Consider the following 18,687-nt stretch of genomic DNA (forward strand, 5'->3'; position numbering starts at 1 on the left):
AGAGTACCCAGAGGAAACCCACGCAGACACGGGGAGAACGTGCAAACTCCACACAGACAGTCACCCGAGGCTGGAATCGAGCCCGGGTCCCTGGCACTGTGAGGCAGCAGTGCTAACCACTGAACCACTGTGCAGGGCCGGACAGACGAGATGCGGGGAAGATGTTTCCCCCGGTTGGAGAGTCCAGAACTAGAGGTCACTGTCTCAGGATATGGGGTAGACCATTTAGAATTGAGATGAGGAAACATATCTTCGGTCAAGAGAGTTGATAACCTGTTGAATTGTCTCCCAGCGAACACTATAGAAACCAGGCACTGAGTGTATTGAAGAAACATGGCATGATTCAATGGCATCAAGATGCATGAGGAGAAAGTGGGAATATTTTATGCTTCTTGATCCCAACAACAACAATGAAATAGTGTTGTCAGACCAGGGTTTACTTATAAATAGAACTGTTTCAGTCTTATTGGATTACACTTCTGTAAACGTTTGGTTAACTCATCCATATCAATCAAATCTAGCCTTTTCCTACAATTAATTCCAGTACTGTTTGCCTGTGGCTACCTTTATTTATGATACACTTCTGTCAAAAATACATTTTCAAGAGTCAGGTCACAGGAATGAATTAGGATCTAGGTCTTTTCAGGCTCAAGGCCCACTTGAATGAGACAAACAACATGAGGCGCACCTCCTTTTATCCCATTCCCAAGCACAGATCGGAATCACGCTTGTGAACAACTTTGTTTTGATCCATTGATGGGAATGTGAGCGTTTCTGGACATTCCCAACCCGAATTACCCAGAAGGCACCTGAGAATCAACCACATTGCTGTGGGTCTGGAGTCACATCCAGGCCAGACCAGGTTAGAATGGCAGTTCCCATCCCTTAAGGACATTGGTGAAGCAGATGGACCTTTCTGATAATCGACAATGGCTTCATGGTCATCATTCAACTCCTACTTCCAATTTTTTTTTTCCATTGACTTCAAATTCCATCATCTGCTGTGGCAGGATTTGAACCCAGCTCCCCAGAATACTCCCTGGGTCTCTGGATTAACAATCCACTGATAATGCCACTAGGCCATTGCCTCCCCTTGACACAGATATGTCAAGCTTCTTGAGTGGAGTATCAAAGACAGTATAGCAGCTAATAAAAATCATAAGGGTCATCGATAGGGGTGAATAGCCAAAGTCCTTTTCCTGGGGTAGAGGAGTCCAAAACGAGAAGACATGGTTTAAAGAGAGAGGGTTAAGATTTGGAAAGGACCTGAGAGGTAAGGATTACAACAGAAGTATGTGGAACGAGCTGCAGAGGAAGTGGCGGAGGCTGGTACAATTGCAACATTAAAAAGTCATCTGGATGGGTATATGAGTAGGAAGGGTTTAAGAGGGATATGGGCCAAATGTTGGCAAATGGGACTAAGTCAGATACTTGGTCAGCGTGGACTAGTTGGACTGTAGGGCCTGTTTCCGTGCTGAATGACCATGTTTCTGAAGCTGCACTCGTCCAGGTGAGTGGTGAGTATGTCATCACACTCCTGACTTGTGGCTTGTTGATGGGATACAGGTTTTGGGGAGTCAAGAGTTGAGTTACTTCCTGCAGTATTCCTAGCCTCTAACTTGCTCCTTGGGGGCTCCAGGATGAATCTACCAACAGCATGTGGACTGCAGTGGGTCAAGAAGGCAGCTCACCCCCGATTTCTCAAGGGTAACTAGGGATGGGTAATAAATGCTGCCACACTCAGCGACTCCCATGTCCCATGTGATGCTACATTAGCCATAGTAGTATTGTGGTGAGTTCAGTTCAGTTTCAGGTCCGGGGAAACCTCCAAGATATTGCTCATGGGGAATTCAGTGATAGTTGTCCTCTTTGAATTATGCCAACTCTGTCTGAGTTGATATACTGACAATTAATTGCCTTCATTATGATTACTTTGCAATGTTTGTTCTTGTCCCCCCTATCGATCTTTTTCTGAAGCTACTTTTGTTAGAATTCTTGAAAATGGGTCATTCCATTAATGTAGATTTTGGGACTGGGGAGAAGGGAAAGGGGTAACTGGTCAAGAACTGCATTGTTCATGTATCAATTCCCCCAATATACTTGTTGATTTCATTACTTCATTTGATGGGTTTAATGAGGCTCCATCAACATGGGAACTGATTTTCTGGTCTGATGCATTCTCCCTGCTATAAATAAGGGATGTTTTCTCAATCTCTTAAAGGGAGAACAGACCAAACCTTCACAACAATCCTTGAAACATTTGTTGTCTTCAAAAGGGACATCATGTCTCTTGGTTTTTTGATCAAACTGAAGATTCTGTGGGCGATTAATGACATTCAGAAGATTTACTACCCGGTCTTAGCTGCGTTTGGTGTCCCAGGTGAGTTACACCCTAGCAATGCTTAATTAAGAAGTGGAATTTAGTTATATGCAGCATCTTAAAATTTGTGCCTTTTTAAAGATAATACTTCTTACATTTACAGCAGTTTCTAGAATACAAGAATTTCTTTGTTCTATGGTTTTAAATGCAGTCAACCATCTGGAAAGCATAAAGAACCAATGCTCTATTAATATATCTGTCCATCTTTCTTTCTTTCTTTCTCTCTTTCTTTCTCTCTCTTTCTTTCTCTCTTTCTGTCTCCCTCTCTTTCTCTCTTTCTTTTTCTTTCTCTCCCTCTTTCTTTCTTTCGCTCTTTCACTCTTTTTCTCTCTCTTTCTCTTTCTTTCTCTCTCTCTTTATTTCTTTCTCTCTTTTTTCTTTCTTTCTTTCTCTCTTTCTTTCTTCCTTTCTTTCTCATAGTTTTGTGGCCACGTAGTTATCTGGCAAGTAAACATTTTCAACACTATCTCAATGGAATATTTGCTGTTACCTTGCAGTTTCTCGCAAAAACATTGGGTTCCTATTTAATAATTTAGTTTCATTGTTTTACTGGAAATACAATGAGCAATCATTTCTGCATTACATCTGGTCAATAAATGATCCTATTTATTCTCTTCTTTCAAGTTAACTTGATTGCAATTACAATCCTGGTCCGAGGCAAGTGTGGCCTTTCCAAATGTGTCACTCATTACCTGGTGGCAATGGCAGCGGCGGATCTACTGGTCATTATCTTCGATCTGATACTACGACAAATTCCTATCACATATCGGGAAGAGTTTCGCTTTGTGCTTTCTATCCCCTTGTGTAACATCCATGCTGTTCTGCTTTATGCTGCCACAGACTGCTCTGTCTGGTTCACGGTCACATTCACCTTTGATCGGTTTGTGGCCATCTGTTGCCAAAAGCTGAGAAGTAAACATTGCACTAAGAAAACAGCGGGTGTGGTTTTAGGGACAGTGACTGTGCTGAGTTGTCTGAAGAATATTTTCTGGTATTTCATGTATTACAATCTATATTGGCTTTCTAATAGTCCATGGTTTTGTAGAGTACCTCCAAACATAAGCACTTCAATTGTCTGGGCCTTCGTTGAATTAATACATTACATAATAACGCCATTTATTCCATTTATTTTGATTCTCCTATTAAACACTTTGACAGTCAGAAACATTATATTAGCCAACAGAGCTCGCAGGCGACTCCGGGCTCAGATGACTGGGGACAGTGTCAGTGACCCAGAGATGGGGAGTCGGAGGAAATCCATGATTATGTTATTTGTTATATCTGGCAATTTCATCGTGTTATGGGTGGTGTTCATCGTTTATTCCATACTGAAACGATTCGATTACTTGGGATATCCAGTCCCTCTCCCCACATTTGTAAGTGAGATCGGCTTCATGTTTCAGCTCCTGAGCTGCTGCACAAACACCTTTATTTATGCAGTTACCCAGAGGAAGTTCAGAGAAGAGTTGAAGGATGGAATGATGTATCCCTTCACAAAGTTGATCAAAGTAATTCGATAATTTTTTTTTAACCTATGTTTGGAACAGTAAATATATATTTTCTCAAGAGTAAACATCGGATTTGAGATACTAGGTTTTATGTATGCTTGATTCTTGCTGAAGACCGCTGAGTGTCTTCATTCAATGCAGTGTCAGCGTTCAGTTCAAGGATAGTGTGGGAGTAAGCTGTGGTTATGAAAACTTCCATAGCAACACAGCATGGCTTCACATTGTCTGTCCTCCCATTGGGTGTTTATTACAGAATGACTGAATTGTTACAACACAGATACAGACGCTGGCTCTGAGAAGGAACAGTCCACTCAGTGTCACTGTATGATATTCTCTCTGTAGTCCTGCACACTTTCGTAAGCTATCTTCAGTTTGACTGCATAGTAAGAGATCTCACACAGATTCGAGCACTGAAACAATTATTTAGCAATGAAAGTAAGACCCTTCCCATCAGTACGTAACGCCTCATAACCCAATTTGGCTATTACTCGATTACTTTGGAATTTAGCTCCGATTCTAACCAAAAGTATCTGTCTCTGCATCTCCGTGGTCGACACTTGTGCGGTTTTCCAGATTTCTGCCCACAAAGAATTCTGGGGTTGAATTTTTATACAATTTTCTGCTTATATTGTTATTGATGATCTGTTAAATTCTACAATATTGACTAATCCTCTGGAAGAATTAAGTCTGCAGCTTGTCTTCCTTGTTCCCTGTTCCATTTGGCATCGACTTTGTCTGTTTGCAGACATAGCTTTCCTGTGATGAACTCCTGAAATTCTTGTCCAACCATTTGTCCTTGTGGAATAAGGCATCCAATTATCAAGTGGATGTTAAACAGCTTTGTTTATGTAACTTTCCAGGTTTTGAATTGAATTGAATTTATTGTCACGTGTACCGAGGCACAGTGACAAGCTTTGCCTTGCAAGCAATACAGGCAGATCACAGAGTTAAGTAACATAGATAAGTAAGTAATAGATAAACAGCAGCAAAACCCAAAACATGGGTACAGGTGAATGCTAACAGTGTGTGAGTCCATTCAGTATTCTAACGACAGTAGGGTAGAAACTGTTGTGAAACCGGCTGGTGCGTGTGTTCAGGTTTCTGTACCTTCTCCCTGATGGTAGAGGTTGTAGAAAAGCATTGCCAGGTGGGATGGATCTTTGAGAATGCTGGCGGCCTTTCCTTGACAGTGGGCCTGGGAGATGGATTCTATAGATGGGATTTGGCCTTTGTGATTGTCCAGGTTCCTGTATAACAGTCTGTCCTTGCCCCTTCACAGTTTATTCCACATAGAGATATTGTCGCTTCTTTCAATGTATGAACAGCTACTGAAGTCCTGAAGCTTACAACAATTAACTTTTACAGCTGATAGAAAAAAAGTGTGGTGCTGGAAAAGCCGAGCCGGTCAGGCAGCATCTGAGGAGCAGGACAGTTGACATTTCGAGCATAAGCTCTTCATCAGGAATGGGGGTGGGGTGCCCAAGGGGGCTGAGAGATAAATGGGAGGGGGTGTGGGACTCGGGGGAAGGTAGCCAGGAATGCAATGACTGCATCGGTGCAGCTTTCTGCACCCAGGCTGAACTGGAGGAGTTCATCGACTTCGCCCACAACTTTGAATCTGCCCTCAAATTCACTTGGTCCATCGCAGACATCTCCCTCCCCTTTCTTAACCTCTCCATTTCCATTTCGGACACCTCCCTCCCATTTCTTGACCTCTCCATTTCCATCTCTGGTGATTATCTCTAGTCGACTGCAAACCCACAGACTCCCATAACTACCTGGACTACATCTCCTCCTCCCCAGTATCCCGCAAGAGCTCCATCCCATTCTCCCAATTCCTTTACCTCTGCAGCATCTGCTCAGAGGAGGAGACATTCCAATCCCAAGCATCACAGATGTCCACCTATTTCAAGCAACATGCTTTTCCTCCTTCTGTCATGCAGACAGCCCTCTACCACCTCCATTCCCCGTTCCATTGCTTTAAATCATCCGTCCCAATGCAATAAAGACAGAATCCCCCTTGTCCTCACCCAACACCCCAACAGTCTCTGCATCCAACACATCTTCCTTAAATACTACCGTCAACTAGGCCCCACAACCAAGGACATCTTCCCCTTCCCACCCCTCCCTGCCTTCCGCACAGAGCATTCCCTTTGACAGTCCTTGGTTTGCACACTCTGCCCACCACCCCCCGAACCCCCAGGTACCTTCTCCTGCGCCCGGAAAAGATGCAAATCTTGCCGGTACTCCTGCACCCGGAAAAGATGCAAATCCTGCCGGTACCACATCCCCCCTCGCCCCCACCTAGGGCCCCCAAACAGTCCTTCCAGGTGAGACAGAGGTTCACCTGCCTCTCCTGCAAATATAGCTTACTGCTCCTGATGTGGTCTTCTCTACATCAGGGAGACTGAGCGTAAACGTAGGGAATGGCTCACCGAGCATCTCAGCCGGGCCTGCATGGACCAACCAGACCTTCCAATCACTGCCCATTTTAATTCCCCTTCTCATCCTCTTTCCAACATGACTATCCTTGGCCTCCTCCATTGGTCCAGTGAACCAAACCGTAAATTGAGGAACAACACCTCATCTTCCATCAGGGCATCTTACAGCCCAGAGAACTCAACATTGAGTTCTCCAATTTCCAATAACCTTCCTTCCCATCCCTGACTCCTTTCCCAGCCCCTCTCCCTCCCCCTCCCTTCCACTGCTCCTGCCACCAACTGGTTTCATTCTTCCTGAAGAAGTGTTACACCTGAAATGCTGACTTCTCTACCTCCTGATGCTGCCTGGATTGTGTTTAAGAGCACCGATCCAAATCCTGTCTCCATCTTGTGGAACACTGCTCTCTGTGGAACACTGAGGGTAGCTCCAAAACCCACAGACAACAAACTTAATACTCCCTGCCAGGATTTCAATCTGTCCATCCCAAATTAAAATCCCATTTGGACAAGAGAAATTTGAGGCTCTACCAAGATTCAAACGTAATCACTGGATTGAAAACCTAGAGTGCTGACCATTACACCAGGGAATTAGCTCTGTCCAGTTAACTGAGAAATGAATTACCTCCTAGAATTTCTACTATTATTTGCTTCTGGTCATTCTTGCTAATCTATCTCCCCAGTTCACCTTGTTAAGTATCCTCGTTTCACTGTAATTCCCTTTTTTTAAGCGTAACATGGTTGTTCCTGACCCACATTTCTCACACTCAAACTGAACATTAAATTCTATCGCGTTACGATGACTACTTCCTTGGAGACTTTTTACTCTTTGGTCATTTATTAAACCTGCCTAATTACCCAGTATACCCGTTGGTTCCATGACATATTGATCTCAATAACTATCCCCGATGCACTTGTCATAGCTACCCCTTCCAACTTGGTAACCAAATCAATATGAAGATTAAAAGTTGCACATTATGGTTGCTCTATCCTTTTTATATGATTCTATCGTTTGTTGATTTACAACCTTTGGGATGTGTACACTATTCCTACCACTGCATTTTTGACTTGCTATTGTTTACCACTGCCCAAATGGACACTCTGTTACCTGAGCTTAGATCATCTCTCGCAACTGTCCTCAGTTCATCGCTTGTTAACAGTACTTCCCCCATCACCTATTCCATCCCTCCTGTCTTTCCAGAAGAATAAACAATCTTGAATGTTCTTGCCAGTCTGATCTCCCAGGAGCTCTGTCCGAGCAATGGTTATGATGTGGAGGTGCAAGTGTTGGAACGGAGCAGACAAAGTCAGAAGTCACATGACACCAGGTCAGAGTCCAACAGGTTGATGTGAAATCACAAGCTTTTGGAACGCTGTTCCTTATCAGCTGACGAAGGTGCTCAAAGAGCTTGTGATTTCAAATCAACCTGTTGGACTCTAACCTGGTGCTGTGTAACTGCTGAGTTAATGACTATGAGATTATATCCATTTGCTCCATCAGTGAATCTACCTTATTCTGAATGCTTTGTACATTCAGATACAAAGTCTTTAGACTTGCCTTTTTACCATGTTTAATCATCCTGAGATTTCTTGATAGTGTGGCTCTGTCACCTTTGTTTATCCTGTTGACCACGATTACACTTTACTGTTCTTTCTTCCATTACCTTGTTTCTCTTACCCTTGTCACCCTGTTTAGGTCCCCAGGCCCCTCCCATTGTAATTGAAACTTGCCCCAGTCACATGGGGAAATACCCCACCAAGAGCATTAGTCCAGGCCCTGCACAGGTGTAACCGATCCAGCCCCACTTCCCCGAGAATCAGTCCCAGTGTCCCAGGAATCTGAAACCGGCCCCCTCACACATATCTTCAGCCACTTGTTCATCCAATGGCTCCTGCTATTTCTACTGTGATTAGCACATAGTATTGGCTGTTATCCTGAGATCATGGCGTTTGAGGTCCCACGTTTGTAACTTGCTCCCTAATGCTGCTTTCCTGACACCATCCCCCTGGTTTATACCCCATGTTGTTTGTACGATGTGCACCACGACCCACCGGCTGTTCACTCTCCCCCCCCCTCCAGGATATCCTGTAGCTGCTCTGATACATCCTTAACCCAGCACCGGGGAGGAGGGTCATAAACACAGCCCAGCCCATCGCGCAAACCAGCCTTCCATCCATAGACGCCATCTATATTTCGCATTGTCATGGAAGAGCATGACATAACCAATATAACCAAAGTTAAAAATCCCACAACACCAGGTTATAGTCCAACAGGCTTATTTGGAGGCACTAGCTTTCTTCTTCATCAGGTGGTTGTTGAGCAGAAGCATAAGATACAGAATTTCTAGCAACAGGATTGCAGCGTGAGGTGAATTTGTTCTTGCAGAATTATATTGTATTTTAGCGAGTTTTGAGAAGATTTGTAGCTCAGGTTGAGGTTCTGGGTGTAGGTTTACTCGCTAATCTGGTAGGTTCATTTCCAGACATTTTGTCATCCTACCAGGTAACATCTTCAGTGGGCCTCAGGCGAAGCCCTACTCATAGTTCCTGCTTTCTATTTATATATTTCGGTTTCTTTGGGATGGTGATATCATTTCCTGTGGTGATGTCATTTCCTGTGGCGAGGTCACTTCCTGTTCTTTTTTTTCAGGGGTGGTAGATGGGGTCTAACTAGATGTGTTTGTTGATAGAGTTCTGGTTGGAATGCCATTAGATTATTTACAGTGTGGAAACAGGCCCTTAGGCCGAACAAGTCCACACCGACCCGCCGAAGCGCACCCACCCAGACCCATTCCCCTACATTTACCGCTGCACCTAACACTATGGACAATTTAGTGTGGTCAATTCACCTAACCTGCACATTTTTGGACTGTGGGAGGAAACCGGAGCACCCGGAGGAAACCCACGCAGACACGGGGAGAATGTGCAAACTCCACACAGTCAGTCGCCTGAGGCGGGAATGGAACCCGGGGTCTCCGGCGCTGTGAGGCAGCAGTGCTAACCACTGTGCCACCGTGCCGCTATGTTTCTAGGAATTCTCGTGCGTGTCTTTGTTTGGCTTGTCCTATATTGTATTTTGCTCAAAAACTGCATAAATCCATTCTGTAAATCTCACTTTAGAAATAGAATCAGTCTGACCTAACGTTGGGACATAGACTTTAACTTCACACCTTCAATGCATTATCTGAGCTGAGACTGATAGCTTTTGTTAAAAGCTATCTTGAGAGTGTACCTTCAAAAAATGTTCTGGGATTTACATATGAACGAATTGAAACTAACATAATTGATCTAAAAGATGAAAGGCTTAAGCTAAATTTGTTGAATATTACATTCCATAACACTCCAATCCTGTTGCTATAAAGTCTGGGAGAAAGTGGGGACTGCAGATGCTGGAACTCAGGGTGGAGAGTGTGGTGCTGGAAAAGCACAGCAGGTCAGGCAGCATCCAAGGAGCAGAAGAATCGACTTTTTGGGCATAGGCTCTTCATTAGGAATGAGGCTTGTGGGTTGGGGCTGAAAGATAAGTGGGAGGGGGTTGGGGTTGGGGTGGGGTGCGGGCGGGGGGGTGGAAATGAGGAAGCTGCTGAAATCCACGTTGATCCCGTGTGGTTGCAGGGTCCCACGGAGGGATATGAAGTGTTCCTCCTCCAGGCGTCTGGCGGTAACGTTTTGGCAGTGGAGGACACCCAGGACCTGCATGTCCTTGACGGAGTGGGAGGGGGAGTTGAACTCTTCAGCCATGGGGTGGTGAGGTTGGTGGGTGCGGGTGTCCCAGAGAGGTTCCCTGAAACGATTCACACGAATGTGTCCAATCTCCCCGATGTGGAGGAGACCACACTGGGTACAGCAGATGTAGTAGGTGACACAAAGTGTGTCTTATGATTCTGCTCCACAACCACCTGATGAAGGAGCAGTGCTCCGAAAGCTAGAGCTTCCAAATAAACTTGTTGGACTATAACCTTGTGTTTGTGTGATTTTTAACCTTGTCCACCCCAGTCCAACACCAGCACCTCCAAAACATAATCAAAGACTCACTCCCACCCAAGTTATACTCTCTTCCATCCTCTTCCATCAGGCAGAAGATATCAAAGTTTGACCAGGTGTACAAACAGATTCAAGAACAGCTTCGTCCCTGCTGTCATCAGATTCTTGAACGTCGATTCAAAGTGTTAGTTCTGGTCTCCATCTCTGCACCTTCTCTGCGGCTGTAACACTGTATTCTGCACTCTGTCCTGCTACCCTGATGCACTTTGATCTGTCTGTAGAGCAGGCAAAGCAACGTTTTTCACTGTATCTCAGTCCATGTGACAACAATCAATCAAACTCAGACTCAAATCAAACTCAGACATACCATCCTGGGCTCTCATCGATAGCCACAGAAACACCAATCAATTCTCCTTACGATTGAATCCAGTAAAACTATTGCATTTCCACCACTTCCTCCCTCCTCTCCTGTGCACCAGAGCCAACCATGATGCCACAAATTTGGCTGTCACTGCTTTCCCCTGGGAGTCTACTCCCCCAACAGTATCTAAAGTGCAGTTTCTGTTTTACAGGGCAATAACCACATGGTGTTGTCGCGCTGCCTGCCTAGTCCTCTTACTGTGCCTGGTGGGCACTCAATCGCTTTCTGCCTATGGACTCTCAGCCTGCAGTGTGCCCACCTCCCTGTACATGCTACCCACGACTCCCTCAGCTTTGCTCCACAGTGTGCCCAGCCGCCGCTCCAGCTCTGAATCCCGGGATTCCAGGAGCTATGGCTGGAGAAGCATTCTGCACACATGTTGATCCCAGGCACCGGAACTGAGTCCGACTTCCCACAGAGAGCAGAAGGGGCACAGTACAGCTTTGAGCTCTCCTGCCATGGCTCATCCCTTTGAATTAAAGGGCTTTGAAAATCAAATTAAATCAAATTAAATTTGGGACCCTTCTTCCCTTGGCCACATTTAAACAGAATGTAATCCTTAAAATATAAATTATGAGAAAAGGACATTGCAAATTATAAATAAGAATGGTAGCCCAAATGCTTATTGCCTGTAGTCATCCAAGCAGCAGCTTCTTTTTGCCCTGTGGCTGTGTTATTCCTGACGCCACCTCAGGATCTCTCCCTCTGGATTGAGCGATGGCTACTCCATTCATAGTTTCCCACTCACTCTCTCTCGCTCTCTCTCTCTCTCTGAACTCTGGAGCCCCTTAAGGTCTCTCTTTCTCCCCATGCCCCAAATTCTCTGAGGACCTCAGTGTGACGTTAAAGAGCATAAGTGAGAGAAAATGAGGGACTGGCCACCTCCTTCCCTCTTCATCTAACTCCGAGTTTCACCAAATCCCAGCGACACTCTAATACAACAAGGCAGCAGCCCCTTGCTCACCACTGCCTCCTGCCTAGCACATGTTGTACAAGTCTCGTGAATATTCAAGCAATGGAGAGAGGAACCTTGTTTGGTGAAGTCACAGAAACGCAGCACAACACAGAAAAAAACCCTTCATCTGATCGAGTGGGCTCCAGTCAAAAACAACCACTGAACTATCCTAATCCCATTTTCCAGGACTTGAGCCTTGTAAGTCTTGGCATCACTAACACACATGAAAATATCTCTTCAATGCTATTTGAGTCCCTACATCGCCCATCCTTACAAACAGTAAGTTCCCTTTCACCCTCTGAGTGAAAATGTTTTTTCTCACATCAACCTTCTGCGTCTTATTATAAATCTGTATGAGTTATTGATTCAAGGGGAAAGGTTCCTTCCTGTCTACACTGTCTATACCCTTCATGATGTGACACATCTGAAACATGTCCCCCTCAATCTGCTCCATTCTATGGAAACCAACCTCCATCTGTCCAATCTCTCTTCATCACTGAAACTCTCCAGCCCAGGCAATATTCTGGTAAATCACCTCTGCAAATCCCCCTCCTACAATGTGGATTCTAGAACTGCACACTACACTCCAGATGTGGTCTACCCAATGTTATACACAATTCCAGAATTATCTGCTTGCTCTTAATCTCTTTGCCTTGACTAATAAAGACAAATGTCCCATATGCCTCCTTAACCTTTCCTGATACCTTAAGATAACCAGAATACACGCACACCATTGTCCCTGAGGTCCTTCCCAGGGTCCTATCGTTCAGCATGTATTCCCTTGCCTTGTTTGTCCAGCACAAGTGCATCACCTCCCCCTCACCCGGATTGAAATCCATTTGCCACTTATCAACCCATCTGACCAGCCCATCTATACCTTCCTGCAATCTAAGGCTAGCGTCCTCACTGTTTACCACTCCACCACTTTTCATATCCTCCAGGAACTTACTGACCAACCCTCCTACATTTAAATCTCAATCATTCATATAAATCACAAACAGTAAGGGCCCCAACAATGCCCCCTGTTGGATCCCATTGGACACAGACTTCCAGTCACAGAAACACCCCTCATCCATCACCCTCTGCATCCTGCCACCCAGTAAATTATGGATCCCATTTGCCAAATTTCCTTGGAACCCCTGATCTCTTACCTTTGCTATCAACCTCCCATATAGACACTTTACAAAGACTTTGCTGAAGTCCAAATAGTTCATATCAAAAGCATTGCCTTTAACTGTACAGCTTGTCACTTCTGAAATAGTCCATCCAGTTTGCCAGCAATGAACTCCCCTTAATAAAACCATACTGACCTATCTATCCAAGTGCAGATAAATTCTGTTCCTCAGAATTGCTTCCATTAGTTTCCCCATCACTGAGGCTAGATTGACTGGCCTGTAATTTCCTGGTTTATCCCTTGTTCCTTTCTTGAATAACAGTCCCACATCAATTGTCCTCCAGACACCTGGTATCTCTCCTGCACCCAGAGAGGATTTGAAAATTATTGGCCTGCCAATCAACAATCTGCAGTACATTCCATTCTAATCTATAGATGTATCTATATTTAAGACAGCAAGACCACTCACAACCTCCTGCCTGAATATGCTAATTTCTTCAAATATGTTTCAGCCCTTCTTCCTGATTTCCCCACAATTACACTCACTTGTGAACACTGACACAAAGTATTCATTTAGAATCCGACCTCCATCATCTGACTCTATGCACAAAGTACCAGCATAGTCCTTAACAGACCTTACCCTTTTCATCCTTACCCCTTTATGCTGAATATAATTGCAAAATATATTAGAATTTTCTTTTATTTTACGTAGTATCCTTTATGCTCTCCTAACTTCCTTTTTTAAGTTTCCCCTCGGACACTCTATACTCCTCTAGAGATTCTGCTGTTTTGTTCCCTCAGTATCTGCCATAAATCTCCCTTTTTCTCTTTATCCAATACTGTACCTCTCTTGATGTCCAGTGTCTCCAGCTTTTGGCTCTTTTTATATCAATAGACTCTGGTTTGGTCATGGTAACAACAACGTAGAACAACAGAGGGAAATGATTGCGAGATACCACGAGTGTAATCTAATTGATTAAAGATGCTTTTTGAGGCATTTGAATGATCTTAATCCCTCCCCCAATTTTTTTTTCCCCTTGGCCAGCACTTCACTGATATCATCGAAAATATAAAAGCGAAACTTGGGAGAGTGGATAACAATAATTGTTTTAAAATGCTGTCAAATGACTTGAATCCTTTCTGGAGGCCACAGAATCCTGAGGGACATGGGTTTCCACAGATATTCTGTTCCAATGAATGTCAGAATCTCCCTGCGTGTTTTACAAGTCCCTAAATCTGCTGCTGACCCTTTGGAATCGAAAGGTGCATTTTTTCATCTTGTTGTTGTAATCTGTAGCTTTTGACGACTTCTTTATTGTACTGAAAAGGAAGTTATTCCAATTCCATCTCAATAAACACAATTTACTGCCTTTGTTTGATTAATTCATGGCACATGGGTATTGATGGCCAGGCCAGCATTTATCGTCTGTCCCTAGTTGCCCCTTGAGAAGGTGGTGGTGAGCTGTCTTACTGAAATGCTGCAGTGTGTGTGATGTAGGGGCACACAATACCAACAGGGAGGGAATTCTAGGATTTTGACCAGCAACATTGATGCAAAAGCGACACATTTCCAAGTCAGGATGGTGAGTGGATTGGAGAGGAACTTGAAGGGAGTGAAGTTCTCATGTATCTGGTGCCCTTCTCTTTCTTGATGGAAGTGGTTATGTGTTTGGAAGGTAGTGTCTAAGGTCCCTCAGTGCCTGGCAAGTCAAGTGTTATTTTCCCCCCAAAAGCCCAAATAATTTTGTAGTTCCGAATGTGTTTTGTTCCAATCCAAATGCAAGCTTGTCCTCTCACATTAAAATGCTATAAACGTTTGAATTTAATTTTGTGAAAAATGTGCCAACCATTCAATCAGTGCAGTGCCAGAAGTGAGAAATGAGTATGACAAATCATAATCCTAATCTGTTGCAACACTTCTGTCTCTGTTGGGATTGCTTCCATGAGGAAATTGTACCTAATGGAGAATGGAATGCCGGAAGGAATATTACTGCTCCACCTGTGCTGTGATCCCACAGGAGCTTTCTCTCAGTTAGAAATGAAGGCTCACTCTGCATTCATCATCACCCAGAGTTAGTTGAAGCTTCTTGTCAAGTGTCACTGACTTTGACAAAATGAGAGTGCCTTTCACAGAGTATCCTTTTGTGGAATTACCAGCCATTGTGCAGACAGTAATGATTTACTATCCGATTATTGCAGCTATTGGAGTCCCCGGTAGGTTTGTTCCAGTATTAACTATGTTGCTGCTCTTATCCAAGTTGCTGTTCAAGTATTTCCTTTCGCCCTTTAAGAATGAAAGTAAATGATTGTTGTCTTCCATGTTACTATGTCTTTGAGCATATTGCTTCATTGTAATCTCTGTCAAAGACATGTTAAAATTGCACAGGCCACTGGTTCGGCCGCATTTAGAGTACTGTGTACAGTTCTGGTCGCCACATTACCAAAACGATGTGGACACTTTGAACAGGGTGCAGAGAAGGCTTATGAGGGTGTTGCCTGGTATGGAAGGTGCTAGTTATGAAGAGAGGGTTGAGTAGGTTAGGTTTGTTTTCATTAGAAAAAAGGAGATTGAGGGGGGACTTGATTGAGGTTTACAAAACCATGAAGGATATAGACAGGGTGGATAGGGATAAGCTTTTTCCCAGGGTGAAGGATTCAAGAACGAGAGGTCACGCTTTCAAGATGAGAGGTGAAAGGTTTAAGGGGGATACACGCGGCAAGTACTGAACACAGAGGGTGGTGGGTGTCTGGAACGCGTTGCCAGCAGGGGTGGTAGAGGCAGGCATGGTAGATTCATTTAAGGTGTGTCTGGACAGATGCATGAGTAGGTGGGGAGCAGAGGGATACAGGTGCTTAGGAACTGGGCGACAGGTTTAGACAGTAGATTTGGATCAGCCTGTTTCTAGGCTGTAAATTTTCTTTATTCTTTGTTCTTTGACACAGTTACCCTCTTTAATCTTTGCAATTAAAATACAGGGAAAGTTACATCTTCGATCAAGCTTGCAATTTAACCCAAGGGCTACTATTCCTCAGGTGAGGTTGAGAAGGGAATGGCAGCATAACCTCAGCTGTTGGCATTGGTCCATGTTACAAAGCAGCTTGCCAGCCGCTGGGCTAACCAAACCCCACCACTCTAATTAGAATCTGTTTCATTCATTTGGGAGTGTGGAAGTGACTGACTAAACACAGAAACAGAGGAAATCAGAGGATGAGGAGGCCATTCAGCCCTTTGAGTCTGCTCTGCCGTTCAATATGATCATGGCTGCTCATCCAACCCAGGGTCCTGTTCCTGTTTTCTCCCTAATCTCTTTAGCCGTAAGAAATATAGGTCAGCATTTATTGTCCACAGGGCAGTTTACAGTCAGCCCGTTGTTGTGGGTCTGGAGTCATACATTGCCCAGATTGGATAAGAATGGCAGCTATCCTTCCTTGAAGGGTATTGGTGAAACAGCTGGGTTTTTATAAAATTTGTCAGAGATCTAACACTCTGGGTATCTCAGGAACTGTTGTTACATCATTTCATTCCCTTTGGAGGAAAGTATGTTTGTCTGTGGTCTAACCGAGATGTTATTAATTACAAAAAATAGACACGCAAGTCAGCATTTTTATTCTTTTTTGGTTTAAGATTGGGGCTTGCTACAATTTCCTCACAATGTTCTTGTTCGTCCATCTCTTTTTTTATACATATTTTTATTGAAAATTTACAAGTTTACAAATAAAAAAAAAACCCAAGTATAAACATTGATATACAATTAAATCTTAAATAAATAATAGCCAAAATCTATCAAACAAAAGAAGAGATACTGAAATAAAAGACAAAACTTAACTAACTACTAATCTAACCTACAACTAACCAGAGTGTATGCTTAAACCTCTTACATTGCTCAAGAAAAGAAAAAAAACGACAGATAACACAGAAATTGAGTAGTAAAGTACATTTTCGGAATGTGTTAACATCAGATCGTAACAAAACCCGTAATCGTGCGGGATTCCTCTCCCAAGGGGCCCTGGACCAGCCAGGGTCACCATCTCAATTAAATAAAAGCCCTTGTTAGGATGGCTGAAATATCTGTATCTGTGTAATTCAAGAAGGGCTGCCATATTTTATAGAATAATTTGGTTTTTTTTTGGTGCACCATGTTTGTAAGGAAGTCAAGGGGAATATATTCCATGATTATTCTGTACCAATTCGAAAGTCTAGGAGGGCCCTCAGCCACCCAGTTCACCAAAATACTTTTCCTTGCACAGAAAGAGAGAATGGAAAATAATCTCTCCCCGTGCATATCCAGGGAGGGTAAGTTTGAAAAGCCCAAAAGGAGAAATACTGGATCCACTCTAATTTCCGTTCCCAAACTTTCGGTCAGGGCATTTGCTACTTTAGTCCAATATTTACGGATCTTATGACAAGTCTATAAGCAGTGTACAAGAGTGCCCACATCTGTTTTACATTTGAGACACACTGGAGATGCTCCTGCCTTAAATGTTGCCAATCGGTCTGGTCCTATATGGGCCTGTGAAGTATCTTCAACTGAATGGCCTGGGTTCTGTTGCAGATGAAGATTTTTCTGGCATTTTCCCAAATGTCATTCCACATTCCTGTGGAGATTTCCAGCCCCAAATCCTGATCCCATGTTTTAAGCAGATTGTCCATATCTTCCGATACTTCATCATGATGAATGATGATAAATGATAAAGAGTGCTGACCGAAGGTACCCCCATTGGCCATAACACTCTACGTTCTCAGTCTGATTTATAAAGACCATCTAATTGCGTAGTCTTCTTCTGTATGTAATCTCGAATTTGGAAGTATCGAAAGAGATCACCATTAGGTAATCCAAATTTCTGATGTAGCTGTTCAAAAGACATCAGGGCCCCTTCCTTAAACAGATCCCCTAAACAGAAGATACCCCTGGATCTCCAGAGTTTGAATGTGGCATCTGTAAGCCCCGGTTGAAACCACCATGCTCCCACTATCAGAGTATAGGAGGATGTTTTATGTGAGTTGCCCTCATTTTGCCGCATTATATTCCAAGCTTTAATTGTGTTTAGTATTATAGGGTTCTTACATTGATCCGCAATGATTTTCCTCTTGCCTGAAAACAAGAGGTTAATAAGTGGGCATTTTACTTGAGAAGCCTCGATGTCCAGCCAGATTGATTGCGGCTCAGACAAGACCCAATCAGCTATGTAACTTAATAGGGAACTTACCTGATATTTCCTAAAATCTGGGAAATCCAATCCTCCCCTTGCCTGTGGAAGCTGTAGCTTCCTCAGCTTAATGAGGGGCCGTCTATGATTCCAGATAAAGGAACCCAACCAGCCATATAATTTACGTAGTGCCAGCCTCGACAAGATCACCGGAAGCATTCTCATAGGGTATAGGAGACGGGGCAGGACATTCATTTTAATTAATGCTATTCTACCCAGCCAGGAAATTGGAAGGTCTCCCCATCGCTGGAAGTCCTGCCTTATTCTTTCCAGTAAATGCACAAAGTTAGCCTTGTATAACTGACCAAATACTGGGGTAATAAAAATGCCTAAATATAAGAAACCCTCCAGGGACCACCAAAAGGGAAAGTGGGATCCGTCCACTAAGTGGGGCATCATAGCAAGGCCACCCATTGGCATAGCCTCCGATTTTGAGAAATTAATTTTATAGCCTAAGAATGCACTAAATATATTAATAACTTAGATTAAGTGAGGCACGGACATCAGGGGATTACTGAGGAATAGGAGAATATCATCTGCATAAAGGGTAATTTTATGTTTACCTGTACCAATCCTCGGGGCCGTTATATTAGGACCAGCCCGTATAGCATCTGCTCGTGGTTCAATTATTAGCATAAATAACAATGGCGAGAGAAGACATCCCTGACGGCAGCCCCTA

General features: G+C 43.7%; 1 long non-coding RNA gene across 1 annotated transcript in view; it reads left to right on the forward strand.

Moving 5' to 3' along the window:
- Positions 1-8,444: 8,444 nt before the first annotated feature.
- LOC122544278 overlaps positions 8,445-18,687 on the forward strand; it is a 13,028-nt gene continuing 2,785 nt past the window's right edge. The window contains exons 1-2 of the long non-coding RNA XR_006310310.1: positions 8,445-8,457; positions 14,285-14,289. This is a non-coding gene — a long non-coding RNA (uncharacterized LOC122544278). The remainder of the gene's footprint in view (positions 8,458-14,284; positions 14,290-18,687) is intronic.

Source organism: Chiloscyllium plagiosum, chromosome 48 (genome assembly GCF_004010195.1).
Source record: "Chiloscyllium plagiosum isolate BGI_BamShark_2017 chromosome 48, ASM401019v2, whole genome shotgun sequence".
Classification (NCBI taxonomy): Eukaryota; Metazoa; Chordata; class Chondrichthyes; order Orectolobiformes; family Hemiscylliidae; genus Chiloscyllium; species Chiloscyllium plagiosum.